We start from the raw sequence: 9,781 nt of genomic DNA, 5'->3' as shown, positions 1-9,781 counted from the left end.
TCTTCGTAGAGCTCGCAAGACAAGGTGTGTTGGCTGAATGTGCAAATTCCATACCAAATTTTTGAATAGTATCTACAATAAACTTTGACTGTCGAAGGAATAAAATACCTTTTGTACGGTTCCGTTGGATTTGAATGCCAAGACAAGAGTGAATCTCTCCAAGATCCACCATATCGAATGCAGAAGACAATAAATTTTTTACTTGCTGAGGAAATCCCAAATCATTGGAAACAAGGATGGTATCATCCACATAAAGAGCAAGAATCACAAAACTGCTACCTTGGCGTTTTATGTATAAGTTGAGGTCTGACGAGCAAGAGATGAATCCTTTAGAGGTGAGAAAAAGATCAAATTTTGTATACCAGGCTCGCGAAGCTTGTTTGAGACCATATAGTGCCTTATGGAGTTGAGCAACAAGGTCTTCTTTACCTGGAATAACAAACCCTTTTGGTTGTTCCATATAAATTTCCTCTTCCAAGTCACCATTAAGAAAAGCAGTTCGCACATCCATTTGATGAGCTTCTAAATCAAATTGAACAGCAAATGCCAATAAAACTCGAACACTTGTAATGCGAACAACTGGTGAAAAAGTCTCTTGATAATCAACACCAGCTACTTGGGAGTAACCTTTTGCAACTAAAGGTGCCTTGAACTTGTCAAAAGATCCATCTGCTTTTACTTTTGTTTTATACACCCACTTACATTTAATAGCTGTACGACCAGGAGGTAATTCCGTTAGTATCCATGTACCTTTAGAGATAAGAGAATCGTACTCTGCTTCCATAGCCTCTTGCCATTGATCCTTTTGTGGTGAAGAGATAGCTTCATCATAAGTAACGGGATCTTCAGAAGTAGAAAAAGCATTATCAGCAATATCTTCATCATAAACATGACATGAGCCATGTTCAAAATCAATAGGCAGATCAACAAAAATATCAATATCATCATTGGCAACATTTGGAATGGATGGTTGTGAGGAGGAAAGTTGCTCTATAGGAAGAGTTTCATCTTCTGAAAGAAATGGAAAAGCCTGAAGCAATGATTTAGTATCATCAGAATCATCCATGGACCATGAGCCTCCCATAAGCTGTTCGTTAAAAGTAGCATCACGATTCACAATTACTTTCTTGGAGGAAGGGTCATAGAATTTGTAGCCTTTGGAAGTGTCAGAATATCCAATAAAAATAACTTTAAGACCAGGAGCATCAAGCTTTGTTCGTGTTTCTTTGGGAACATGAATATAAGCAATACATCCAAAGGTTCGAAAATGAGATACAGAAGGAATGTCACCTGTCCATGCTGTGATGGGTATCTTACCAGAGGGTGCAGTAGTAGGAAGATGATTCTGAATAAATGTTGCTGTCAAAGTAGCTTCAGCCTAGAAAACACGAGATAAGCCAGAATGAATCAGCATACATCTTACAGCATTGAGAATAGTGCGATTCTTTCGTTCAGCAACACCACTCTGTTGAGGCGAATATGGAATAGTGTGTTCATGATGAATTCCTGTGTCAGCACAGTAACTCACAAACTCTCGAGAAACATATTCGCCTCCATTGTCATTACGAAGCTTCTTAAGGCGACGACCAGTTTGAAGTTCCGCAGCCTTGTGGAATTGTTTGAAAACAGATAAGGCTTCAGATTTTTGTCTAAGTAGAAATATAGTCGTATACCTTGAGAAATCATCAATGAAAGTAATGAAGTAGCGATATTGTGATCTCGAAGAAGGTAGAGGTCCACATATATCAGTATGAACAAGATCCAAGATGTCATGAGAATGAGTTGTATTTGAAAGAGGAAAGGGTTTACGATTGTGTTTCCCAAGAGCACAAAATTCACAAATTCCCATATGGGGATGGGCTTTAAGATCCATGCCATGAACAAGATCACGACGTTGAAGATCAAGGAGTTTTGAGAAATCAGCATGAACAAAACGGTGATGCCATACTTTGCAATCATGATCACCTGGAGCAGTGACAATATTTGCTACAACATCGTTGAGAGAGAGTTCAAATAAATTACCGTTTCGAGGAGCAGTGGCTATAGTCTGTCCATCTTTCTCAATTCGGCATTTGGCATAATCAAATCCAACAAACAGACCAAGATCAACAAGTCTAGCAACTGAAAGAAGATTACGTTGAAGATCTGGTACATGTAATACTCCTCGCAAAATTCGAGTGGAAGAAGATAAGGTACCAAGATATAAGTCTCCAGTACCCTTTACTTGACAAGTAGTATCATCAGCAAGATAAACAACACGTTGAACTGGCAGTGGATGATAGTTATGGAGCCACTTAGACTGATATGTCATATTTCCTGTAGCACCAGAATCGACAATAAAAAGTGATCCATCACGTACATGAAGTATTCTGTCTGGAGCAACTGAACATAGGACGCAGCTTGTTTCTGGTACAATGTTGTTTCGATGTTCAGTAGCATATGCTCTATTCCGATCTGTGTCGAATCGACGCTTATAGCACATATGAGTGGGATGATCAGATCGTCCACAATATTCACAAGAAGAAGAAGAAGAGTCTCTAGATAAATGTGGTTGTTTTGTGGTAATATTGTGTTCTTCATCATATTGACGTGCCCAACAATCATCTTCAGTATGGCCATTTCTGTTGCAGTAAGAACATTGCTTATTAGGAAATTTGAGACGAGAGAAAATATTACTGCGACGGCCACCTCTGCGGTTTCCTCGTTGAAATGGACGCCTTCGAGCATAAAAAGCACGTTCCATCTGTTGTGACTTAGTCTCCTCTTGTGAAATCATAGCTGTATCGTGACCAGCATTCCGACGTTCTTGACGTTGAGAGTATTCAATTAAAGACATGCAAGCTTGGTCGAAATCAAGACCATCTTTATTAGAGAGAATAGTAACAATGTTATCATAAGAAGAGTCCTTCACCGTATCAAGGAGAAGTGTAATCAGTTGCTTTTGTGGAACAGGATCACCGGCAGCAGCAAGTTGATTAATAATAGATTTGAAAGACTCAATATGTCCCGTCATGGCAGTACCAACTTCATATTGTAACTTGTTAAGCAACCCTCTCAAATAAAGTATTTCTGTAACAGATTTCTTCTGAAAGTTTGCAATAAGGTACTTCCATACGTCATGGGAAGTAGGCAGTTCATACATATCAAGCAAAAGGGAATCAGTAAGAGCAGAAAGAATATACCGACGAGCTGCTTTATCACGTCGTTGCCAATCTGTATAGGCAACATTCCAATCTTCAAATATAGGTCCTTCAGTGATAAGCACGTTATCATTATCCGTATCAACAGGCTGAGGCGGACAAACACGATTTTCAAGAACAACATCGGAGAGTTCATCGCCTTCAAGAATTAACAACATCTTTGCTTTCCAGCCTGGAAATCCTTGACCTTGGAAAGGAAGAACAGAACGTTGGCCAGAAGGAAAGCCGTTGACGAGAATATTTATAGCCATATCTTGTTGCGAGAAGACGTATAAGATAAGATCGCAGAATCTGCACACCATATATGGTGAAGGCCGCAATTGAGAATGAGAGAGATATGAGTACTGCGTTCTGTCAACGATAAACGTAAGAAGGATGCTCAAGGAACGGCCAAAGATGTGAGAGACGTCACCCAAAAAAGACAGGGTAAAGAAGACGTTAATAATAAACGAGTCCTCAAAATAGAGTGGCGTGAGACGCAAGATTGACGGCCACAATACGAATAGCAAAAAGCTAAATCTTCTCGAAAAAGTTAACGCCCAAATAAGAAAAACGATCGCGGACGCTTCACAAAGAAGTAGGACGAAGAAAGCTGCGTCAAGCTCTATTGCAGTAAAAACAGCATAACTTTCTGCTGCGAACTCCGATTGACGCAAACCTAGAACTCAAATCGAAGAGCTCGAGGAGACGAACAAGTTTTGGATGAAATGTGCCATTGCGCAATGCTCCATTGCGCTTTTTCCGTTTCTCCAAATTTTGAGCAGAACAACAAGAAAAATTGAGATGAAGTTCAGGGTGTCATTAACAAGAAAACGTAATCAACGATTAGATTGATTATAAATAAATGCCACATAAAACACTAATCATATTCTTCTTAACACAAAACAACCACAGTTAACAAGAATCAACGCTCAAAAATAAAATTTGTAACAATTTTGAATCTTACATGCGAATCGCATACACATACTGTTGTCACCATGAATTGAATCTGCGCGTGATCGTTACCGCTCTGATACCATGTTGAGATGTAGAAAGAAAGAGAGAGAGACGAGACAAGAGACACACCATATATGCTCCCAAAGACTGATTCATATTGAGGACAAGATACAAATATATAGGTGAGACCAAGTTCAGCAGAGTGAGCCATATATAGCTCCAACAATGCTCATGCATTAGAGGCGCCTTCTCATGGACAAGCCAGTAGTTGGGGTCAAGGAGGTGTTCGCGGTCACGGAAGAGGTGGTCGAGATCCTAATCGACCCAAGACCTTCCTTTTCTGTTTGGGAGATGGGCATTGGCGGTCCGAGTGTTCAGAGGATATGGAGTATGATCAAAAGAAACAAGAACATGCTGCTGAGAAGAAATAAAATGTGGCTATGGTTCTAATTGAGGGGATGGACAAATCAGACCCGGTGGTTTTGCTGATTACCCGTTCTAGCAAAAATGTGGTACCAACAGCCGATGTTAAGCTCCCGGATTGGGTAACTCAAGAAGATGTACAAAAAAATATTGTAACTTGGATGTCACATTTAGTATCACCATTGAAATCATCAGGACCATCACCATCCTCTTCTGAAAAGGAAGAGGGGAAAGTCCAAAACAAGGCAAATACCATGGAAGAGGATAATTAGGATTCAATTTTGAAAGAGGTTCTATAATCACCATTACAAGTATGATTGGGATCTTTATTGAAATTGGTTTTGAATTTTCATAATGCTTTTCTAAGTCAGAAGTGCAAAGCAACCAATGAGATGAAAGTTGATATTGCGGTAGATGAGGGTGAGCGGGATGATTCAGTCCCGTTGCCGACAACTAGGATTATGGATACACACATTCCAGAGCTTTCAATAAGATATCATGGCACATATATCAACAAAGGCCTATTAGATGGAGGTGCGGGAGTGAATATTATTGCTCAAGTGGCTTGTGAACAGTTTGGCCTTAGTGATTGGGAACCTACACCTTTTGTAGTTTGCATGGCAGATCAGAGAAGAGTAGAGCGAGTAGGATTACTCCGAGGCATTGTACTCAATGTGGCTGGGTTATCTTTTGTTGTTTCCTTAGTAGTCTTAAATATTGAGGATCACAGTCAGGATTATCATATTATTTTGGGAAGACCGTGGTTACGTCAAGCCATGGTAAAGAATATTTGGGAGGCAAATATGCTGACAGTTAAAAAGGGTCGCAGGAAAGTTCCGGTGATGTTGGGAACATGCTGACAATCAGTTCAGGCAGCATGGCCTCTGATAGCGGAGATAGTGAATATGGTGGAAGGATTAGAAGAGGATGAATAGGAGTAATTCTTGAAGGCTAACCCGGATTTAGTTTCTCTCTAGCTTGCAAATATTTCTATGATTTTGAAGGGGAAATCTTTAGGGGACCCAGGAATAACAGAGCCAGGGGGGCAACCAATTGGAGGAAATTATTAGGCAAGAACGTGAGTTTGAAGTAACAAGGGTAAAGGAAGATGAACTGGAGACGGTCTTTCTAGGAGCTCAAGCGGAGTCTCAGTCCATTCCTATTAATAAACATCTTGAGGTAAGTTTTCGAGGAGACTTGATTAATTTGTTGTCATAATTCAGATGTTTTTGCATGGGAGTATGCGGACATTAAAGAATTGGATCCAAAGTTTTATTAGCCTACAACTCATTTTAAACCAGATGCAGTGCCGGTGAAGCAACATTTATATAGAATGAGTCTGAATGTGGAAAATCAAGTCAAGGTCGAAATTGATCGTCTGTTGTAGGTGGGTTTTATTAACCCTATTGACAATCCCGAATGGATTTCTCCTATTGTGGTGGTACCAAAGAAAAACAAGCAGATTGCATCTATGTGGATTATAGGAAGCTGAATGCAGCTACTGTTTCAGACCCTTTTCCGCTTCCATTTGGATTCTATTTTGGATGATGTGGCAGGGCACAGGATGTATTCTTTTGTGGATGGGTTCAATGGATATAACCAAATTTGGATGGTTGTAGGTGATCAGGCTAAAACAACTTTTATTACAGCATGGGGCGTTTTTGTATGCACAGTAATGTGGTTTGGATTACGGAATACGCCCTCAACTTTTCAAAGGGATATGTTTCAAATTTTTGGTCTCTATTTTCCAGATTCTTTGCGAATCTTTTTGGATGATCTCAATGTCTTTGGAGTGCAATTAGAGCATTTGAAGCAATTGCGGTTATGTTTTATGAAATGTAGAGAGGTGAAATTTCTTTTAAATCCTCTAAAATGTGCATCACAGTGTGAAGTGGGAGATTATTGGATCATGTAATTTCTGGGGATGGCATTTCAGTGGATCCGGATAAAATAACAGCAATTATGGAAGCACCTCCGCTGGTGAATTTGAAGCAGTGTGCAGTATTTATGGGCCAAGCTCGTTGGCATGGGAGGCATTTGAGGTTTGTCGCACATTTGGAAAGCCCTATTAATTAATCAAGGCAGCACATGCCAAAGTTTTTGAATGGACACAGGAATGTGATCTAGCCTTTAGGAGATTAAAAATTCAGCTGTCCAAAGCTTTGATCATGATCCCTCCTAATTGGGGTCAGGATTTTCATGTTTTTGTGGATGCTTCGGGCAGGGCTATTGGTAGTGTTCTGATGCAAAAACAAACTAAAGGGTGGTTATACATCACCCGGAGCCCCGCATACGGTTTCTTATTACCTGTCCAGGCTAGATTCTGGTGAGCCGCCGACGGGGGTTGCTGGTGAATTTTTGAATGCATCTCTCTTTTTTACAGGAGCAACTGCAGATGAACTTACAGTTACGCAACCAACTAGGATGATCCCCATCATTCCTTGGACCTGGTATGAGGAGATGTTCCATTTTCTCGACAGTGGAGAAATGCCTTCATTCTTGGACCCAGACATCAACGTCACTAGATGTCTATTAGAAGCCGGAATTTTGAGATTTTCATGGGAAAGTTGTCTTATTGCATAGTTGCGGATGTCCTGCTAAGATGTGTCCTACCATAGGAACAAAGATCTATTTTGGAGGAGGTACATAGAGGCATTGTAGGGGGCCACTTTGTAGCTTTGATCACTGCAAAGAAAATGCTACAATTTGGATTATGGTGGCCAACATTGTTTCAAGATGCGAGGGGTTTTGTACAACATTGTGATGTGTGTCGGCGGTTGGGGCAACCTACTGAAATTTCCAGAATGACTTTACAGCTAGTATTACCCTTGGAGCCTTTTGAAAAACGGGGATTGGATTTTATTGGGCCTTTTAAACTAGTAGAAGCTAACCCTGGTAATAGGTATATTTTGACGGCCACAAATCATGCAACTAAATAGGTGGAAGCATGTCCTTTGAAAGATAATACAGCGGTTTCTATTGTTGGGTTCTTATATAAGGATATATGGTTGTCCTATTGAGTTGGTTAGTGATTGGGGTAACCATTTCTTGAATAATGTGATGGAGCGAATGTTACAATTTTATTTTGTGTTACACACGAAATCTTCGCCATATTACCCTCAGGAAAATGGGTGTTCGGAATGGATCGTGCTAGCTATGGTGGATGCAAGAGAAACATAGCGTCAATGCATGAGTGTGTGTGAGAGCAAGGTTATCACTCAAGTGAATTAGGTTCTAAGATAGAATTAGCTTGGACTCATAAACACAATCTTGAGTATTGACTTAGCTTAGCACAAGCTCACCATAGACAAGCATGTAGTGCAAAATAGAGTTTGTGTTTATTTATTCATGAAATGAGCTTTAAGTAGCTCTACAGCCTTGCTCCATAGTATGTGGGATAAATCCACTCTCCTCTCCTTGACTCACACTTTAGGACAAAGCTCACACTCTACAATCCTCCCCTTGAGGTTTGGACTATGACAAGATACTTTAGATCCATGATCCACACAGGCTAACAAAATCCACATAGGATGCTGATATCCACACATGCTAACAAAATCCACATAGGATGGTGATATCCACACAGGATGGTAAAATCCACACAAGAAAAATCCACAAAGTATGGTGATGTCCCATTAGGCAAAATTTGGACTCACAAAGGGGCCCTTTAAGGAGTTTGACTTTACCTCTCTCTACCAAAACGGGCGCATGCATTAGGAAAAATTTGGGATCTACAGAGGGACTTTTAAGAATTGAGGACCGAAAGGTAAGAACCAATCCGTTTTAAGCCACCGTAATGGTGAAAAGTATCACTAAAAAGAGTTTAAAAATAAGAATTTTGTAACAAAAGAAGTGAAAACGACTAGTAAACCCTTAAAACAAAGATATCAATCTGCATTGTTCTCAAAGATCAAGAAGCTTTATTCATTTAAAAAGAGTCCTTTCAAATCAACCAGTACTTTCATGATGTAGTCCTTCTCTCAAGGAAAAATATACTTTTATTATTAAAATCATGCATAAGTGGGCTGCTAGTAACAAAAATATCCCGTTCATTAGTTACTTATGATTAATTATACTTCTCTCATCTAAAGCTTCTTGAACTTCCTCTTCTCAAGTTTCTCTTGTTTTCTCTCTGCATTCTATGGCTTCCTCAAGCAGGTTATGTAAACCCTCTGCTTTTATTGAGTCTATAACTCTTTTCAATACACTTGATGATCAAAATCATTGGATACCTTTGACAATAACCAAAGGATCTTGGATTCTAATGCAATAAAGGAAACGAAAGAGGTAAAGTGAAAATGAATTTTTGTCGTCTTGGAAGGCAAGGGTGGAGGATTTTCATGTCAATGAAAACAAGAAATTAGTGAAATGAGTTCTTGTTCAACATGTTTAAATGCATAGAGAGCTTACACTTTCTGAATGGCCAATGGACCTTCCATTAATTAGACCAAACTGTAAGTCATAAAGCAGAAGTGTTTATTAATGTGGTTTCTTAGAATTATATGATGATTTTATTTATGTATTTTGTAGATGTCTATCCTTCTTCCTATGAAGAATGGCAATCAGTGGATTGTATAATAGGAGTAATCAATGTCTACCATGCTTTCATTGGTAGTCAATAGGATCAAGGAAGAACAAATTAACAACTTGCAGAGCTAGGTGTTTTCTTTTATGATAGTTTCTTTCATGTCGGTACCGATCTTTCTTCTGGAACATTATAAAATCTTTCTTTACCGGATTTTATAAGTTCAGACTGGCCCTTGCCAACTAGTGACATAAGTGAGGCATTTCGCTTGAAGCTATTCAATAAAGTGCAAAAAGGGTTGAAGCCTAATGTAGCAAGTAGGCTTGTGAAAATCAAAGTCACCATGCCAATCCATGTATTTGTGGATTTTTTTGCCACAAGTGAATGTCCAGTAGCTCTTAAAAATACCATCATTGTGTGTAAGAATGTAGACCAGGACACAGTACTACAGTTTTTAGACAAAGGATGGGACTTTTGTCATTCTAATGGAATTGATTGCAAAGTGGATGATCAAGTGTAAACGTGAAGTACATGATAAAAAGTGAGAACTTTATCATGACATTTTACTATCAGAGATCTCATAGAGTGAATGGTGTTCGTGTGATATTGGATCAAGACCTTCAAAATATGCAAGGCAATCCTTTAGTGCAAATTGATGTGTGGATGAATGAAGAACTTGAAACCACTCTATCTATTG

This window comes from Adiantum capillus-veneris, chromosome 10, assembly GCF_014529385.1.
Source record: "Adiantum capillus-veneris isolate H3 chromosome 10, ASM1452938v2, whole genome shotgun sequence".
Classification (NCBI taxonomy): Eukaryota; Viridiplantae; Streptophyta; class Polypodiopsida; order Polypodiales; family Pteridaceae; genus Adiantum; species Adiantum capillus-veneris.
Note: the sequence above shows the minus strand (reverse complement) of the source record.